Source organism: Bufo bufo, chromosome 1, assembly GCF_905171765.1.
Source record: "Bufo bufo chromosome 1, aBufBuf1.1, whole genome shotgun sequence".
NCBI lineage: Eukaryota > Metazoa > Chordata > Amphibia > Anura > Bufonidae > Bufo > Bufo bufo.
Window position 1 is genome coordinate 36714729 of NC_053389.1, and position 19143 is coordinate 36733871.

The window sequence follows — 19143 nt, forward strand, 5'->3', positions numbered from 1 at the left end:
TGTGCAGTGTTGCGCTACCCAGAGGAAGAAAATCGCCGCATTGGAGTGTGGTTTTGTGGACTTTTTACAATCCTGCTTGCTGTCAGTGAATGGACAGCGTTTTGCTAAAGATGGCCACCGGCTGCCTGGAGTAAAGTTTCCCGCGCCGCTGAGGACATTCGTGGGCGGATCCCTGCAAAGACACAGAGAGTCCCGCCCCTCTTCATCATCGCACCGCCGCGGCCCTGCTTCTCCTACGTCACCGCGGTCTCAGGACGTCCGGAACCTCGCGAGACTTGACCTGCGCAAGCCCGGCGATACCGGTAAGCACTTGTAACCGGAGGGAAGGGGAGTGTACCGGCCTCTTTAGTCGCCAGCGGCCACCTCTCAATAGACTACCATGTCAGAGCCAGGAGAGCTTGCGGCTCCTGGTCATCCGGCGGCCCCCAGCATGATGCCCTTTACCATGCCCTACTATTTCGGGGCCCCATGGTTCCCCCGCTACAGGGGAGAGACCCATACCCTACGGGACTTTGAAGAAAAGTTGCTGGCACTATTCCGATTATACCCTATAAATGCCGACCAGCAAATGGAAATCATGCTGGCGCAACTGGAGGGAGCTGCCCGCAGGGAAGTGTTATCCTGGCCTGCTACTGAGCGGAGTACTCTAGAACAGATCTTCACCCGCCTCAGAGCCACTTTTGAAACTAGGACTGCCTCAGAGATAAAGATGCACTTCTTTGGCAAGAAACAGAAGTCCGGTGAGTCCCTCCGTGACTATGCCCTATCACTTCAGGAGGCTTTAGGGGCTGTAATTCAGATAGATCCCAAAGAGGCTGATAACCGGGACCAGACCCTAAGGGAACAATTTATAACCGGGGTGTCTAGTGAACAAATAAGGACCCAGTTAAAGATGCTGTCCGCCCAGCACCCTAACAGTGCCTTTCTGGACTTTAAAGAACTGGCTATAAAAATTCTGGGGTCCACAGTATCTCCTGAGTTGAGCGCCCTATCTGAGTCATCAGCCTGCAGGCCAAAACCGCTTATCACTAACCGAGCTGAGGCCGGCCAAGCTGTTCAAGTGTCAGCTACCGATACTATTGCCATGCTGACAGAGCAAGTAAATCACCTCACTAAAAGTCTAGAGAAGGTGTGCAGAAAAATAGAGGAATGGGAAAAACCCATAATGACAGAAGAAGAATTCCTGTCACCTCCCAGGCCGTTCCCACCTCCATACCAAGAGACTCACCCCAGGGATCCTGGGAGGCGCAATAGAGGTCGCAAGAAGCCCGTGTGTACATACTGCAAAAAGCTGGGACACACAGAATCCACGTGCTGGCAGTTAAACGGGCAACCCCTGAGGCTGAGGACCACCCCTCGGGAGGTAGAACACTAGGTCCAGAGGATCCAAATTGGATGCCACGGTATGTAGGATCCCATCCTAAAATCAATATAGAGATCAACGGGGTCCCCTTTGAAGCCCTATTAGATACTGGGTCTCAGGTCACTACTATTCAGCTGCCTGCATTTGAAAAGTTCTGGGACACCAACCAGTTGACCCAACCGCCTGAATCCTGGGTGGAAATTATCGCCAGCAATGGCAAACCAGTAAAGGTTCATGGATACTGGGAACCCACCCTGCAGGTGGGAGAAGTAACCTTACCACAACAGGGCGTGATAGTAGTACAGGCCGGTGACAGAGGAGGACATCCTGTCATTCTAGGCACCAATGTCTTCAAGAACTGTTATTCAGAAATACTTGCTGTATTACATCAGACTTTGCCCACAGCTTCCTCTGCATCCAGAAGGGTGATTCAAAAGACTATTACTGTGTTAAGTGCCCAGCAGAGGTTTGCTAATGGGAAAGGAGAAATTTGTACTGCCAGGATCCGTGATATTAAGCCTGTGACTTTGCCTCCTAATTCTCAAACTCTTTTGTGGTGTCGTGCTGTCTTGGGAGTCGAAGGCCGAGATTATCCAGCCCTGGTGGAACCAATCCAGATGGAGGATTATCCTTATGTGAGAGCTGCCAAGTGCCTGGTGAACGTCTCCCAAGGTAAAGTACCTGTCCGTCTGATTAACCTGAGTAATCATCCTGTTGCGCTTACTAAGCATTGCCCTGTTGCCCAGCTGTCCCAGGTGTCCTTCCAAGACATCATTCGTCTTCCAGTGACAGAAAAGCCGCCAGCTGCAGACAGCGGATGTTCGCCGGTGACCCAGCCACAAGTGCCCTGGTGGGAAGAGCTCCATGTCGGGGACGAGAATACCCCCCAACGGCAACAAGAAGGGATTATACAGCTTGTCAAAGAGCACCACCAGGCCTTCAGTAAGCATGCCACTGATTATGGAGAGGTGAGTGCCATACAACACACTATACCTACTGGCTCTCATCCTCCTATCAAGGAGAGGTACAGACCTTTACCGCCTACTTCATATCAGACTGTAAAGGAAATGATCCAAGAGATGAAAGACTCTAATGTAATCCGGGACAGCCGTAGTCCGTGGGCTGCACCCCTGGTCCTTGTAAAGAAGAAGGACGGTGGTATCCGTTTCTGTGTGGATTATAGGAAAATTAATCAAATAACCCACAAAGATGCATACCCACTGCCTCGCATTGAGGAGTCACTAACTGCTCTGGGCTCCTCTGCCTATTTCTCCACATTGGACTTGACCAGTGGCTACTGGCAAGTACCCATGGCCCCTGCAGATAGAGAAAAGACTGCCTTCACTACTCCCATGGGCCTGTTCGAATTCAATTGTATGCCGTTCGGGCTATGTAATGCCCCAGGAACTTTCCAGAGACTAATGGAGCGGTGTCTGGGTCACAAAAACTTCGAAACAGTGCTGCTGTATCTAGATGACGTCATTGTGTACTCAAAAACATATGAGGACCATCTGAAACATTTGGCAGAAGTATTTGAAATCCTTATCAAATATGGCTTGAAGGTAAAGCCATCCAAGTGTCACCTGCTCAAACCTGCAGTAAGATACCTGGGGCATATAGTAAGCGGAGAGGGAGTGCAACCTGACCCTGATAAATTAGCAGCTGTCCGTAATTGGCCGGTTCCTACTACTGTCAAAGAGGTGAGGAGTTTCCTGGGTTTTGCCGGCTACTATAGACGTTTTATCCCTCATTTTGCTCAAATAGCTGATCCTATCCAGGAGCTCTTGAGGGGGCAACCCAAAAAGAGTCCTAGAACTCCTGTGCCCATTGAGTGGAATGAGAAAAGAGAGATAGCGTTCCAATTGCTAAAAAAGAAACTGACCGAGCCTCCAGTGTTAGGTTATCCAGATTATAGCAAGCCCTTCCATCTCTATACTGATGCTAGCAAGCGAGGCCTGGGAGCTGTGTTAGCCCAGATCCAAGAGGGAAAAGAGAGAGTGATAGCATATGCAAGCCGCTCCCTGAAAGGAGCTGAGAAAAATGACCAGAATTATAGTTCCTTCAAACTAGAGTTCCTGGCATTAGTGTGGGCGGTGACGGAAAAATTCAAGGACTATCTAGCCGCCACCCCGTTCATTGCATTCACTGACAATAACCCTCTGGCACATCTAAATACAGCTAGATTGGGGGCCTTGGAGCAGAGATGGGCCTCTCGCCTTGCCAACTATAATTTCTCTGTAAAGTATCGTGCTGGACGTACTAATGATAACGCTGATGCTTTATCCAGGCTTCCCACAGAGACAGCTCCTGATGATGTGCGAGATGCTTGGGAAGATGTAGAGATGCCGGCTTTCTATAACAAATTTGCTCAACAGGATCAGGCTCGAGCTACCAATAACAGAGCTGTAGTTCCTTCACCCTCCAGTAGGCCTGAACCTAAAGAAGAAAGGTGGGCGAAACTACAGTCTGAAAGTAGAGTGCTGGGTGAGTTGTTGGACTTCATTACTAGTGGCAGAGCCCCTGAGAGGATCCGGCGTAAGAGTGCAGATCCTGAGCTCATCAAATTGTGGAGACAGCGCCATCAACTCTTCACACAAAAGGGCCTATTGCTACGGAGAAGCCTAGACCCAGTGTCCAACGAGAGAGTGCACCAGATTCTCATACCCCGACGAGATGCAGGTATGGTGTTGGAGATGTACCACAATCAATCCGGTCACTTTGGGGTCCAAAAGACTGAAGCTACTATCCGCCAGCGGTTTTACTGGGTGGGCATGAGAGAAGACATGGAGAAGTGGTGTCGAGAGTGTGTAGCCTGTGCCTTGAAACGAAGTGAGCACCATGATCAGAGGGCACCACTAAGACCCATTGTAAGTACCCGTCCTCTTGAACTTGTCGCCATCGACCATGTAAAACTGGAGCCTAGTCGCTCAGGGTATGCTTATGCCATGACTATTATTGACCATTTCACAAAGTTTGTTGTAGCAGTGCCTGTGAGAGACCAGACAGCCAAGACTACAGCCGAAATGTTCTGGAAGCACTTCCTCCTGCCCTATGGATGTCCAGAAAAGATCCTCACCGATCAAGGACCTGCTTTTGAGTCCCATCTGTTCCATGAACTGTGCCGCTTACACAACTGTAAGAAGATCCGGACAACGGCCTACCATCCTCAAGGTAACGGATTATGTGAAAAAATGAATCAGACCTTGATAGAGATGCTGAGGGCCGTGCCTCCTGAGAGCAGAGGAGATTGGCCCAGTCTGTTGCCACAGCTCATGTTCACATATAATCATACCATACATTGTTCCACCGGGTATACCTCTTTTTACTTGATGTTTGGGCGCCAAGGGACATTGCCTGCTGATCATTCATTGGACATACATGTACCTGATGGCATTAACCCATTACCTAACACCGACTGGGTTGCTGAGCACCAAAGGCGATTGGATGCAGCCAAAGCCATTGTTCAGGAACGTATGGACCTTGCTAGAGACCGACAGCAGAGAGACTATGATCAGGCAGCCCATGCAGAACCCTTGACCATAGGGGCCGTGGTATGGTTAAAGAATAACCGTCGTACCAGCAAATTGGACAGTAAGTGGGAGCGAAGTCCTTATGTTGTCACTGCAATCCCAAATGTTGGAACTCACACTTATGAGATCACCCGGGAAGACAAGGGATCCCAAATTGTACACCGAAACCGGTTGAAACTCTGCCTGACACCAGAACCTAGTGCCGAGAGTTCTGGATCAGAATATCCTGTGTCAGAGTCAGCCATACAGCCCGAGGATCCTATGCAGGCTGTTAGTAATCTGAGGTATGACGCTGATCCCATGCATTGGCTTCTGACACCTTGGTTGAACTTGCTGGTGCCTGCTCCGGCACCTACTGTAGCTTCACCTCCAGCAGAGCCGGTTCAAGATGCTCCGGATCCAGTTTCCCCTCTCATGGATATTGTTGTTCCAGTTGTTCCTGTTGTTCCAGTTGTTCCTGACCAAGGTCTCACGGATGGAGACCCTCCTGTTGCTCCTCTCTCGTCTACCTCGTTGCTAAGGGGGGAGGAGACCCCTGTTTTGAGAAGGTCTACCCGGATGACCAGGGGACGCCCACCAGTCCGTTTAGGAGACTTTGATTATTCTGGTGGTGTCTCCTCCCAAACAGTTGCCACGGGCAATACCTTACTTGACATTTGCGCACAAGAATGGACTCCTCCACGTGAGCCCTTGCCTGTGATACACCCATGGGAGACTCCTGGGTAGTTCCGTTTATTTTGCTGTCCTTTTATTGTGCAACTTCATACTAAGGAACCGTGCCCGGAGACAGACTCAAAAGGACCTGAGCCTCTGAGATTCTTACTCTTTTAAAAGTATTGTGCCCAGGGATGGACTCCAACGCATGAGAGCCTCTGTGATTTAATAAGAAATAGCCTGGGTACGGACTCATGTTTGTTATTTGAGCCTCCAAGAACTTTTATACCGTTTTCTATTGTTTTATCATGGACTTATTCATTGTCATGGACTATCCTGGTTATAATGTTACGCTGTGCCAGGTCAGCGCCCCCGTTCCATTCATTATCCTGAGAGAAGAGAACGACGCCCCTTGTCACTACCCTGCACCTTTGCCAATTGGACCTGATGTAAATGCAGATGAATTACATGTATGTATGCCTGCATGTCTCTATTTTCTGTTTCAGGTAGAGATTCCAGTTGGGAGACCCATGATGGAGTACGAGGTCGTACTCAGCTTAAAGCAGTGGGGTATGTAGTGTACGGGAGTTGTAATACCCGTCACTACCAAAGGTTACTTGGTGTGCTGTCGTCCCTCCTTAATTATGGGGAAGTTGGTATATGTCAGTTTTATAAAATGTAATGTAATGTGTGTATTTCCCTGTCATTGAAACTTGCATGTACAGGCCTGCTAGGGGTGTCATTCCTACTTCTAGTCCATAGAGGGAGCTAGGGGGCCCTAGTTTATATAAGGCCAGTCAGGGAAGTGCAAGGCAGACGGAGTCTAGTGTCTGTAAGCTACAGTTGGGGATTAGACAATGTCTGAGACAAGTCCAGGCCTGAAGCCTGCTGTTCAGGAGAAGATTCCCTCCTGAATTCCCATGTGCAGAAGCAGGAATATCTTAGCCTAAGAGCCTGAGGAACCATTCAGAAGCTGGGAGAGACAGAGGCAAAGATCAGAGGAGCCAGAGGTACTGAGAGAAACAGAGGAGGTACTTATAAGAGCCATAATCAAGGATATAAAGCCAGACTTAGGTTAATGGGCCTTGGTGAAGAATTGCTACATTCCAGGATCAGACAGAATTAGAGTGCAAGCTCCTGTGCTGCAAGTCCTGTGTTTAACACTCTGTAATTACCCTGCTGTACTGAATTGCCTGCATCGACCGAATTGCAAAATCGACTGTATGCTGAGGAACTGCGTTTCCAAGATTGTCTCTGCTTAAAACTACTAAAGTTCAAGTTCTGTTTTAATTCCACGTTTCCTCAATTTATTTCTGCTTTCCGCAAACGGCGTGCCACCGTTTACTTGGCACTGGCGTCACGAACTATTTCTAATTCTATACCTGCCCTTGCAGAGAGTCAGCTGTACCAGGTTAGTGTATATTGCACTACTACACTCAGAAACACCTACTACGCACAACTTGAGTACACTGCACATGGCCTCCACAATCACCCAAGCTTAGCCCAATTGAGATGGTTTTGGATGAGTTGGACCACAGAGTTATGGAAATGCAGCCAAAAACTGCTTACTACGTCTGAGAACTCCCTCAAGAAAGTTGGAAAACCATTCCAGATGATGAAGGGTGAATTTTCTGGCAGAAAATCTGCTACATCTAGACTACCCCTATGTTATCCTATGGGGCTGAAAATTATCTATCTCTGTGATGTTTTCTGCTGCGAAAATTACGTTCCGCAGAGTAAATATTGTTGTGTTGTTGATTTCCTGCATGAACATCTCTCCACACGGATTTTGTGGCAGATTTTTCCATTGCGTTTTCCTCTGCACAATCAATTGCCTATTAAATTGAATGGACAGATGCTCATACAGGAAATCCGCAACAAAATCTGCACCGCAAATCACACCAAATAATCTGCAACTTTGTAAAAAATCTGCATCTGGCAGAAAATTACGCAACTTGAGAGGGCAACCTAAATCATGAAGCTGAATGAAAGAATGCAAAGAGAAAGCTGTCATCAAAGCAGAAGGGGGCGACTGTGAAAAATCTAAAATCTAAAATATATTCTGACTTAAAGGGCATCTGTCAGCAGTTTTGTACCTTTGACACTGGATGACCTGTTTAAGCAGCTGAAGGCATCCGTGTTGGTCCCATGTCCATATGTGCCCGCATTGCTGAGAAAAATGATGTTTTTACATATGCAAATTAGCCTCTAGGAGCAACGGGGGCGTTACCATTACACCTAGAGGCTCTGCTCTCTCTGCAACTGCTGCACCCTCTGCACTTTGACAGGACCAGGTGCGATCAAGTTTACACTGCCTGGTCTTGTCAATCAAGAGGAAACGGCAGTTACAGAGAGAGCAGAGCCTCTAGGTGCAATGGTAACGCCCCCGTTGCTCCCAGAGGCTCATTTGCTGACAGATGCCCTTTAACACTTTTTTGTTTACTACATTATATTTTCCTTCATTGTTTCCATGTCTTCAAAGTGAAGCGAAAATGTAGAAAATAACAAAATAAAAAAGCCATGGAATGTAAAGGTGCGTTTTATGTCAGGTTGCATTCATCCCAGGAATGTGCACTCTGGGGACAGGAGATGGGGACGGTGACATGTGAAGAGGGGTTTTCCGGTTTGTAAGGTGCGGGTGGACATGTGACAAGCAGACTGTACGCTGAGCTGTTAACTCTTCATTTACTGAAAATGATTTAGTGAAGTTAATATTAATCCCGTTGTACCTCATAATGCCTCAGGGGATGCATGCTCCATATACAGCAGGTGCTGGCTGTATCATACAGCCGAGACACGCCCGCACTGACGGGAAGCGGCGATTGCACCGCCCTTGTCATTTAACCCCTCAGGTGCCTCAATCAACGCTGATCGCAACACCTATGAGTGAAGGCAGAGGGATGCGGCTTAGTGATGATCGAGCATGCTCGGCTGAACACCAGTTGCCATGCAGCCAATAAACGTGCAGGTAAGTGCTGCCCTCGCTGTAATGCCGTAGGCTGCTGGCATTACAGTGATTCGCTGTCTGGAACTCGTCATCGGCTGCTATAAAGCACCTGATGACGCATGTTCGGCTCATTCGAGCTGTGCTGAGGAAGGGACAGACAGTGTAGGGAGTGATTTAAGAATATTTTTACCACCAAAACTTTACAGAGCCAAAAGTCCTTCTAAGAACTATTGTGTGTGGCAGCAATATCTATTCTTAGCGCATCCTGCGCTACATAGCGTACAATAGTTAGACCGCTGCAGACAGCAACACTAGATGTGCCACATCTCCAGTGTAAAGTGTGCGCATCCAAAAAATATCTGTGACATACAGTGTACTATATTGTGTAGACGCTGCGGACAGTGACATTACCGGTGGTACCTCTCCTGTATAACGTTTCCTTATCCCAAATACCTGTGACATTCCCTGCAATTTTTTATTAGCCGCTGGTGACAGGATTGACATTATCTGAGGTATTTCTCCTGTGTGACGTTTCCACATCCTAAATACCCTTTTAAATTTGTTTGCGCATACACTTCTAAATCCTACGCTACTGTACGTGTGACAGACTTTCAATCATATATAACATTTAATATGAAGAAGGCGAGCAGTAAGGGACGGGGAAGTGGCCATGATGCTGATGGAGTATGCAGAGGCCTTGGCCCTGGGCGTTGTGAAACTGTGCCTGCTGCCAGAGCACAAGAAAATAAATCATCCACGATACCTAGCGTCATGTCTCAGTTTGTAGGGCGGTGCAGGACACCACTCTTGAAGTCAGACCAGTGCGACCAGGTGGTCGGTTGGATTGCAGCAGATAATGCTTCCAGTCAATTAAGCACCACCCTGTGAGACGCAGTTGTCAATCACTTAGGTTGTGGATAGGTCAACAAATCAGGAAGATGACCAGAGTGAGGAAGTGGAAGAGGAGGTGGTGGACGATGAAGTCACTGACCCAACCTGGGAAGGTGGAAAGCCGAGCGAAGACAGCAGTACAGAGGGGGAGGGATCTGCTGCACCGCAACAGGCTGGAAGAGGCAGTGGGGTGGCAAAAGCGAGAAGGCAGGCCACACCAAACAGGCCCGCAACTGTTCCCCGGAGCACCCCCTTGCAGAAATCTCCCTTGCCAAGGGGTAGGTGTTCCGCAGTCTGGCGCTTTTTTTGAGGAAAGTGCGAACGACAAAAGAATTGTATTTTGCAACCTGTGTCATACAAAAATGAGCAGGGGCGTGAACACTAGCAACCTCACCACCACCAGCATGATCCGCCACATGGCATTAAAGCACCATAATAGGTGGGCCGAACGCCTGGGTCCATAATCTGTGTCTGCGGGTCACACCACTGACTCCTCTTTTCCTGTGTTACGTGCTGGCCAATCCCCTGTTGAATGTGCAGGCCCGGATGCCTCCTGCCCTGCACCTGGACCTTCGCAAGCACCATCAGTGACCATATCCACTTCCGTGTCCCAGCGCAGCCTACAAATGTCCTTACCCCAGGCATTTGAACGCAAGCGAAAATACCCAGTCACACACACACAGGCCATAGAACTAAATGCGCATATTTCCAAATTACTGGCCCTGGAAATGTTGCCATTTAGGCTTGTGGATACTGAGGCCTTCCACAGCCTGATGTCAGCGGCCATCCCGCGTTACGCACTCCCCAGCCACCACTACTTTTCAAGGTGTGCCGTGCCCGCCTTACACTAACGTGTGTTTCAAAAAACAAAATAGCTGCACACTATTATACATACAAACAATAGAGCTAAGAAATGGGAGTCATTCTAAAATAAAAAGTGGTACAATACCGACTATAAATGAGTTAATAGAAGCTCTTAGCGCACATTTTTTGTCAAACATGTGTCGGGCCCATCTACCAAGCGTCAAGGTGGCTTCCACAGATAGGTCCCTAACACTAAATATACTGCCTCTCTTTGGACTTACTCAAACCTACAATATTCAGGGCAGTGTAGAGAGCAGCTACATACGTACTCTGCTCAGAAGTCCCAGGTAGATGGGCGTGTTCAGTCTAAAAGAGGTGCTGCCCCTCTTACACCAACATGTGTCCCATAACATCACACGTGCCTTGACCAATGCAGTTACTGGGAAGGTCCACTTAACCACGGACACATTAACAAGTGCATTTAGCCAGGGACGCTACATTTCCCTGACGGCACACTGGGTGAATGTTGTGGAGGCTAGGAGTGAGTTGTACCCTGGGATGGCACAGGTGCCACCGACGCCAAGGATTGCAGGCCCTATGTCGATCAGGGTTTCCGCCAACACCTACGTTAGTGGCTCCAACCCCCACTTCTCCTCCTCCTTTTCCACTTCCACCTCCGAATTATCCGCGTGCAGCACCAGTCAGTTATCAGTCGGTAGCTGGAAGCAGCGTAGCACTGCAATGGGGAAGCGGCAACAGGCCGTGCTGAAGCTGATATGCTTAGGGGACAAACAGCACACTGCCTCAGAGCTGTGGCAGGGGATAAGAGACCAGACTGAGCTGTGGCTCTAGCCACTCTACCTAGAACCAGGCATGGTTGTGTCTGAAAATGGCCGTAACTTGGTGGCGGTTTTGGAGCTCGCATACATACCATGCCTTGCCCACGTCTTAAACCTAGTAGTTCTGCAGTTTCTCAAAACCTACCCCAATTTGCCTGAGCTACTGGTGATGGTGCGGCGCGTGTGTGCACATTTCCGCAAGTCATCAACAGCTTCAGCCGGTCTGTGAACGCTGCAGCAGCGCTTGCGGCTTCCAGCTCACCGACTGTTGTGCGACGTGAGCACGCGCTAGAACTCTACGTTCCACATGTTGGCCAGGCTTTGTGAGCAGCAGAGGGCAGTAGTGGAATACCAGCTGCAACATGGTCATCGCCTTTTCAGTCAGCTTCCGCTATTCACAAGCGAGGAGTGGGCATGGATGTCTGACCTCTGTGAGGTTTTAAGAAACTTTGAGGAATCAAGACAGATGGTTAGCGGCGATAACGCTATTATCAGCGTCACCATCCCACTTCTGTGTCTTCCCAAACGCTCGCTGCTCACAATTAAGGATGACGCTTTGCATGTGGAAGTGATGGAAAACATTACACAGGTTGATAGCCAGACCACCCTCAGTTCGTCTTCTCAGCACGAATTAGACGATGAAGAGGAGGAGGAGGAGCAGGAGACAGTTGCCTCCGCTACAGAGGGTAGTACCCATGGAAGTTTAATTCCATTTGTTCAGCGTGGGTGGGCAGAAGAGGAGGAAGAGGATGAGGAGATTGAGAGTGATCCTCCTGATGACGACAATGAAGTCTTGCCTGTTGGTACTCTGGCACACATGGCTGACTTCATGTTATTAAATTGAATGGACAGATGCTCATGCAGGAAATCCGCAACAAAATCTGCACCGCAAATCACACCAAATAATCTGCAACTTTGTAAAAAATCTGCATCTGGCAGAAAATTACGCAACTTGAGAGGGCAACCTAAATCATGAAGCTGAATGACAGAATGCAAAGAGAAAGCTGTCATCAAAGCAGAAGGGGGCGACTGTGAAAAATCTAAAATATATTCTGACTTAAAGGGCATCTGTCAGCAGTTTTGTACCTTTGACACTGGATGACCTGTTTAAGCAGCTGAAGGCATCTGTGTTGGTCCCATGTCCATATGTGCCCACATTGCTGAGAAAAATGATGTTTTTATATATGCAAATTGGCCTCTAGGAGCAACGGGGCGTCACCATTACACCCAGAGGCTCTGCTATCTTTGCAACTGCTGCACCCTCTGCACTTTGACAGGACCAGGTGCGATCAAGTTTATACTGCCTGCTCTTGTCAATCAAGAGGACGCGGCAGTTACAGAGAGAGCAGAGCCTCTAGGTGTAATGGTAACGCCCCCGTTGCTCCTAGAGGCTCAGCACACATGTCTTTCCCGCGATACGCATTTTAGACAACATGGATTACTGGTTATTCACCCTTCTCGACCCCCACTACCAAGAGAACTTCTCATCTCTTATGCCTTTGGTGGGGAGGATGAGCAAAACGTCGCAATACCAGAAGATCCTTGTTGAAAAATTGCTCCCAAAATTATCATCTGACAATGCTGGCGGCAGTATCCGTAGTTCCTTGGCCAACCGAGGAGGGAAGACAAGAGGAACACACAGCAGTTCCAACAGAAGCAGGGCAACACTCTCCAAAGCCTGGGACAGTTTCATGACATCCCGCCAGCACCCTCGCCCTGATGCGCAGCCTATTGTCACAAGGAGGGAAAAATTTTGGAAGATGGTGAAGGAGTACATAGCAGACCATGTCAGCGTCCTCAATGACCTTCAGTGCCTTACAACTACTGGGTGTCCAAGCTGGACACGTGGCACGAACTGGCGCTCTACGCCTTGGAAGTGTTGGCCTGCCCTGCCGCCAGCGTTTTGTCTGAGTGGGTATTTAGTGCTGCTGGTGGCATCATAACAGATAAGTGTATCCGCCTGTCAACTGAAAATGCTGACAGGTTGACTCTTATAAAAATGAACAAGGCCTGGATTGACCATGACTTCTCGAGTCCACCAGAGGAAAGCGGCTGAACACAAAGGCACTTTACATGTGTTTTTTTATAATGTACTGAATACACTGTATTCCCATGCCCCCCCTCCACCACAAACAAGGGTATATGGTTGAATATTCCTTTTCTCATCCTTCTCCTCCTCTTCCATCATATCAACATGCTTATTCGTCGCATATACAGTGGGATGCGAAAGTTTGGGCAACCTTGTTAATCGTCATGATTTTCCTGTATAAATCGTTGGTTGTTACAATAAAAAAAATGTCAGTTGAATATATCATATAGGAGACACACACAGTGATATTTGAGAAGTGAAATGAAGTTTATTGGATTTACAGAAAGTGTCCTATAATTGTTTAAACAAAATTAGGCAGGTGCATAAATTTGGGCACTGTTGTCATTTTATTGACTCCAAAACCTTTAGAACTAATTATTGGAACTCAAATTGGCTTGGTAAGCTCAGTGACCCCTGACCTACATACATAGGTGAATCCAATTATGAGAAAGAGTATTTAAGGGGGTCAATTGTAAGTTTCCCTCCTCTTTTAATTTTCTCTGAAGAGTAGCAACATGGGGGTCTCAAAACAACTCTCAAATGACCCGAAGACAAAGATTGTTCACCATCATGGTTTAGGGGAAGGATACAGAAAGCTGTCTCAGAGATTTCAGCTGTCTGTTTCCACAGTTAGGAACATATTGAGGAAATGGAAGACCACAGGGTCAGTTCAAGTTAAGGCTCGAAGGGGCAGACTAAGAAAAATCTCGGATAGAGAGAAGTGACGAATGGTGAGAACAGTCAGAGCCAACCCACAGACCAGCACCAAAGACCTACAACATCATCTTGCTGCAGATGGAGTCACTGTGCATCGTTCAACCATTCGGCGCACTATACACAAGGAGATGCTGTATGCGAGAGGGATGCAGAGGAAGCCTTTTCTCCGCCCACAGCACAAAAAGTGCCGCTTGAGGTGGGCTAAAGCAGATTTGGACAAGCCAGCTTCATTTTGGAATAAGGTGCTGTGGACTGATGAAACTAAAATTGAGTTATTTGGCCATAACAAGGGGCGTTATGCATGGAGGAAAAAGAACACAGCATTCCAAGAAAAACACCTGCTACCTACAGTACAATATGGTGGTGGTTCCATCATGCTGTGGGGCTGTGGGGCCAGTGCAGGGACTGGGAATCTTGTCAAAGTTGAGGGACGCATAGATTCCACTCAGTATCAGCAGATTCTGGAGACTAATGTACAGGAATCAGTGACAAAGCTGAAGCTGCGCCGGGGCTGGATCTTTCAACAAGACAATGACCCTAAACACTGCTCAAAATCCACTAAGGCATTTATGCAGAGGAACAAGTACAACGTTCTGGAATGGTCATCTCAGTCCCCAGACCTGAATATAATTGAAAATCTGTGGTGTGACTTAAAGAGACCTGTCCATGCTCGGAAGCCATCAAACCTGAATGGACTAAAGATGTTTTGTAAAGAGGAATGGTCCAAAATACCTTCAACCAGAATCCAGACTCTCATTGGAACCTACAGGAAGCGTTTAGAGGCTGTAATTTCTGCAAAAGGAGGATTTACTAAATATTGATTTCATTTCTTTTTTGTGGTGCCCAAATTTATGCACCTGCCTAATTTTGTTTAAACAATTATAGCACACTTTCTGGAAATACAATAAACTTCATTTCACTTCTCAAATATCACTGTGTGTGTCTCCTATATGATATATTTAAATGAAATTTTTTATCGTAACAACCAACGATTTATACAGGAAAATCATGACGATTAACAAGGTTGCCCAAACTTTCGCATCCCACTGTAATTCCCTTGCATATATGCCCTTCGCATATAATGTTTTACAGGGTCAACTCAGCTGCAGGCCCTCGGATATAATTTTTTAGAGGGTCAGCTCGCCAGCAGGCCGTCACCTACAATATTTTACAGGGTCAGCTCACCAGCAGGCTCTCGCATATAATTTTTAGAGGGTTAGCTCACCTGCAGGCCTCACCTACAACCATTTAGAGGGTCAGCTCACTAGCAGGCCCGCACCTAAAATCTTTTACAGGGTCAGCTCACTATCAGACCCTTGCATATGATGTTTTACAGGGTCAGCTCACCAGCAGGCCCTCGCATATAATGTTTTAGAGGGTCAGTTCACCTGCAGGGCCTCGCATATCATTTTTTACAGGGTCAGCTCACCAGAAGGCCCTCACCTACAATCTTTTACAGGGTCGGCTCACCTGCAGGCCTATGCATATAATGTTTTACAGGGTCAGCTCATCTGCAGGCCCTGGCATATAATTTTTTAGAGGGTCAGCTCAGCAGCAGGCCCTCGCCCCTAATGTTTTAGATGGTCAGATCAGCAGGCCCTTGCTCCAAATGCTTTCGAGCAGGGGTGCACAACCTTCGGCCCGGGGGGCACATGCGGTCCCCAGAGCCATGGTTTGCGGCCCCTGTCCTTCCGGGAAGAAATACAGCTGATCGTGCGATCAGCTGTGTTTCTGCCGTGAGCGACGCACAATTGCAGGATTACAGCTGTAGCAGGACGGGTCCCCGGCTGTCAGAGACAGCATGAGACCCGAGGAGAAGACAGAAGCAGTGTATCAGCGCTTCTGCCTTCTCCTCACACAGGTGAGAGGCGTGATGTGCAGTTTAGACCCGGCGATCAGGTGATCGCCGGGTGTCAGGGGCAGAGGACTGCAGAGCCTCACCAGCTCTGCCCTGTACAAAGCCTCGCTCCTCTGAAGTCCTAAGCTGAGTTGCGGTTACAATGCTACACTGCTCTGTCACTGGAAGATATTGATGGCCTGAATGCAATGCCACAGTTTGGCCACTAGATGTAGCACCGTTGATGAGACTTATGCTCAGCTTTATGGAGGGAGCTCAGTGGAAAAATTGCCAGTCCCCTTGTAGTGATAAGCAGTGGCATATCCAGTATGTCACCCAATTTGAATCACAGTAGGCATCCCCTCATAAGCACCTGATAATGGCATATTGGGCAGAGTGCAGTGCATACCACATGTTAGGGCACTCCTCTCTCAGCGGAGGATGAGTGAACACTATGCTTTTCTGCAGCAGGTGAAGAGCACTTGTTCCTTCATCCAGGTAACAGAACCAGAAGAGTGTTTCCTGCAGAATGTGGAACAGCCATGCTGGGATGTCATGTGTATCCTCTGCTAGGGGTGCACCAGAAGAGAGATGCAGCAGCATAAAGACTAGCAAAGGTGCACGAGACTCAGAGATGACAAAGTGGTGCAGGAGTGTTGGAAGTGGAGCACTGTCCTATGCCAGGGATGTGCTGAAGCCCGAGCCACAGACCAGGCCCAGGATCACAGGCTGCAGACCAGTCGTGGAGCAAGGTCCCTGACTAGGACAAAGTGAGGCAGTCACCATGGTAATGATGATCAGGAGTCAAATCAACAGAGCAGAGTCTGTATGAGCATGGACATCTGAAGTGTTGCAGCAGAGCAAGTGAGAAGTGGAATTGGTAAGAGATGTCCAATTTGCCTGCACAATACCAGGCAAGAAAAAGGGTGCGCAGAGCAGCGCTGAGGGAGTGTGGCTGTACATGGACAGCCACCCGGCTGTATTTCTGTCTATTGGAAGAAAATATACTGTACGAAAAACTACAAATAAAAGGAAAATAAAAGTGCAAAATTAAAAAAAAAAGCAAGTCAGTGTCCAACAGAGGTCTTTTAAAGACCTCTTGGGGGACATACAGTGGTGCAAAAATATATGAAAGAAAAGAAAATTTTAGCAAAAAGATGTAAAATAAATAAATAACATAAAAAGTAAAAGAAAACTATAAAAAGGAAAAGTGCAAAATAAAATTGTTCACTGTTAGGGCTCTTTCACACTTGCGTTGTTGTGTTCCGGCATAGAGTTCCGTCGTCGGGGCTCTATGCCGGAAGAATCCTGATCAGTTTTATCCTAATGCATTCTGAATGGAGAGAAATCCGTTCAGGATGCATCAGGATGTCTTCAGTTCCGGACCGGAACGTTTGTTGGCCGGAGAAAATACCGCAGCATGCTGCGCTTTTTGCTCCGGCCAAAAATCCGGAACACTTGCCGCAAGGCCGGATCTGGAATTAATGCCCATTGGAAGGCATTGATCCGGATCCGGCCTTAAGCTAAACGTCGTTTTGGCGCATTGCCGGAGCCGACATTTAGCTTTTTCAGAGTGGTTACCATGGCTGCCGGGACGCTAAAGTCCTGGCAGCCATGGTAAAGTGTAGTGGGGAGCGGGGGAGCAGCATACTTACCGTCCGTGCGGCTCCCTGGGTGCTCCAGAGTGACGTCAGGGCGCCCCAAGCGCATGGATCACGTGATCGCATGGATCACGTCATCTATGCGCATGGGGCGCTCTGACGTCATTCTGGAGCGCCCCGGGAGCCGCACGGACTGTAAGTATACCGCTCCCCCGCTCCCCGCTCCTACTATGGCAACCAGGACCTTAATAGCGTCCTGGGTGCCATAGTAACACTGAAAGCATTTGGAAGACGGTTCCGTCTTCAAATGCTTTCAGTACACTTGCGTTTTTCCGGATCCGGCAGGCACCTCCGGCAACGGAAGTGCATGCCGGATCCCAACAACGCAAGTGTGAAAGAGGCCTTATACTATATTATGTGGCAAAAATATATTTTAAAAATAAATAAAAAGTGATGATAAAAAAATTAAAAGATACAAAATAAATAAAATACAAATAAAAGGAAAAAAAGGAAAATGTGCAAAAAAAAAGTCAGTGGTCTTTTTGTAGCAGAAAAATATTAAAAATATAAGTAAAAAAATAATAAATAGTAAAATACATAAAAGAAAAAACCTCCCATACCAGCCAAAACCATTACAAGTATCACCCCATTCATGTGAAACTACACATGTTGTATAAAAATGAACACATATATTTGCATTTTTAAATAATGAGCTATAGTTTGAATTAAAATGACTTTTAAAAAAAGAAAATTGTACAGTTTCCCCCTAATAAAACTAAAATAATATATTAAAAAGCCCTGTGTTATGTAGTAAAAAGGCTGTAAAAGCTATAAAAGTTATTTTGGCAGTCAAAAAAAAAAAAAAAAGGGTTTGAACCACGTGCGCTAAATCACAAAAAAATGACTGGTCATTAAGGCCTTTTCAGGCCTGGTCATTAAAGGGTTAACCAATAAGTGTTTCCCCGGCTAGTAAGGCCTCGTACACACGACCGTACCTTTTATTTTGGTCCATAGGACACCAGCCATGCATGTTCTGCATTCTGCAGAACGGAGTTACGGATGCGGACGGCACACGAAGTGCTGTCCACATCTTTTGTGGCCCCGTTGAAGTGAATGGGTCCGCATCCGAGCCAAAAAGATGCAGACTAAAACAATGGCCATGTGTGTGAGCCCTCAGGGAAAGTGCGTACTGGTTATCGCAGGGCACCTACAGTATATCTGGGGGGTGCAGGAGGCGGTAATAACCAGTGAGCTCCGTCCTTTGCAGTGAAGTAAAGCGCTCATTTGTGAATAGGAGGCAGGAAGGAAACGTCGCCACTTAAAGGAGTTTCCTAGTTAAAATTATTTTTAACATGTCCCTGCAGCATGGCCCCTGACACAGAAGATTCCTACCTTCCTGCTCCGTGCTGACCTCGCTGTCTCCATCCTCCGGTCCCGAAGCACCTCTCCAGCAAATGACTGACTTTAGCGGTGACACGCTGCTTGTGGCCACATGACCACTGAAGCCAGTCATTGGCTGGAGAGGTACAAGTGACTATGCCCATATCCAACCGGATGTAAACAGCACTGGGACCAGAAGATGGAGGCAGCGGGAGCAGCAGGGAGCAGGAGAGTAGGAATCTTCTGTTTCAGGCCCATGCTGCAGGAATGTGTTAAAAATCTTTTTTTACCAGGAAATCTCTAAGCCCCTGTTAAATGGCGCGATATTCAGGACAATTACTGGGAACGAATGTTCATAGGAGCGCTCATTCCTGATATCTGGCCGGTAAAATCGTGCCTCTGATCAGCCGATAAACAAGGAATCGCTCGTTTGTCGGCTGATTTGCATATTTTATCAGGATGAAAGATGTACGATTATCGTCAGCACATGT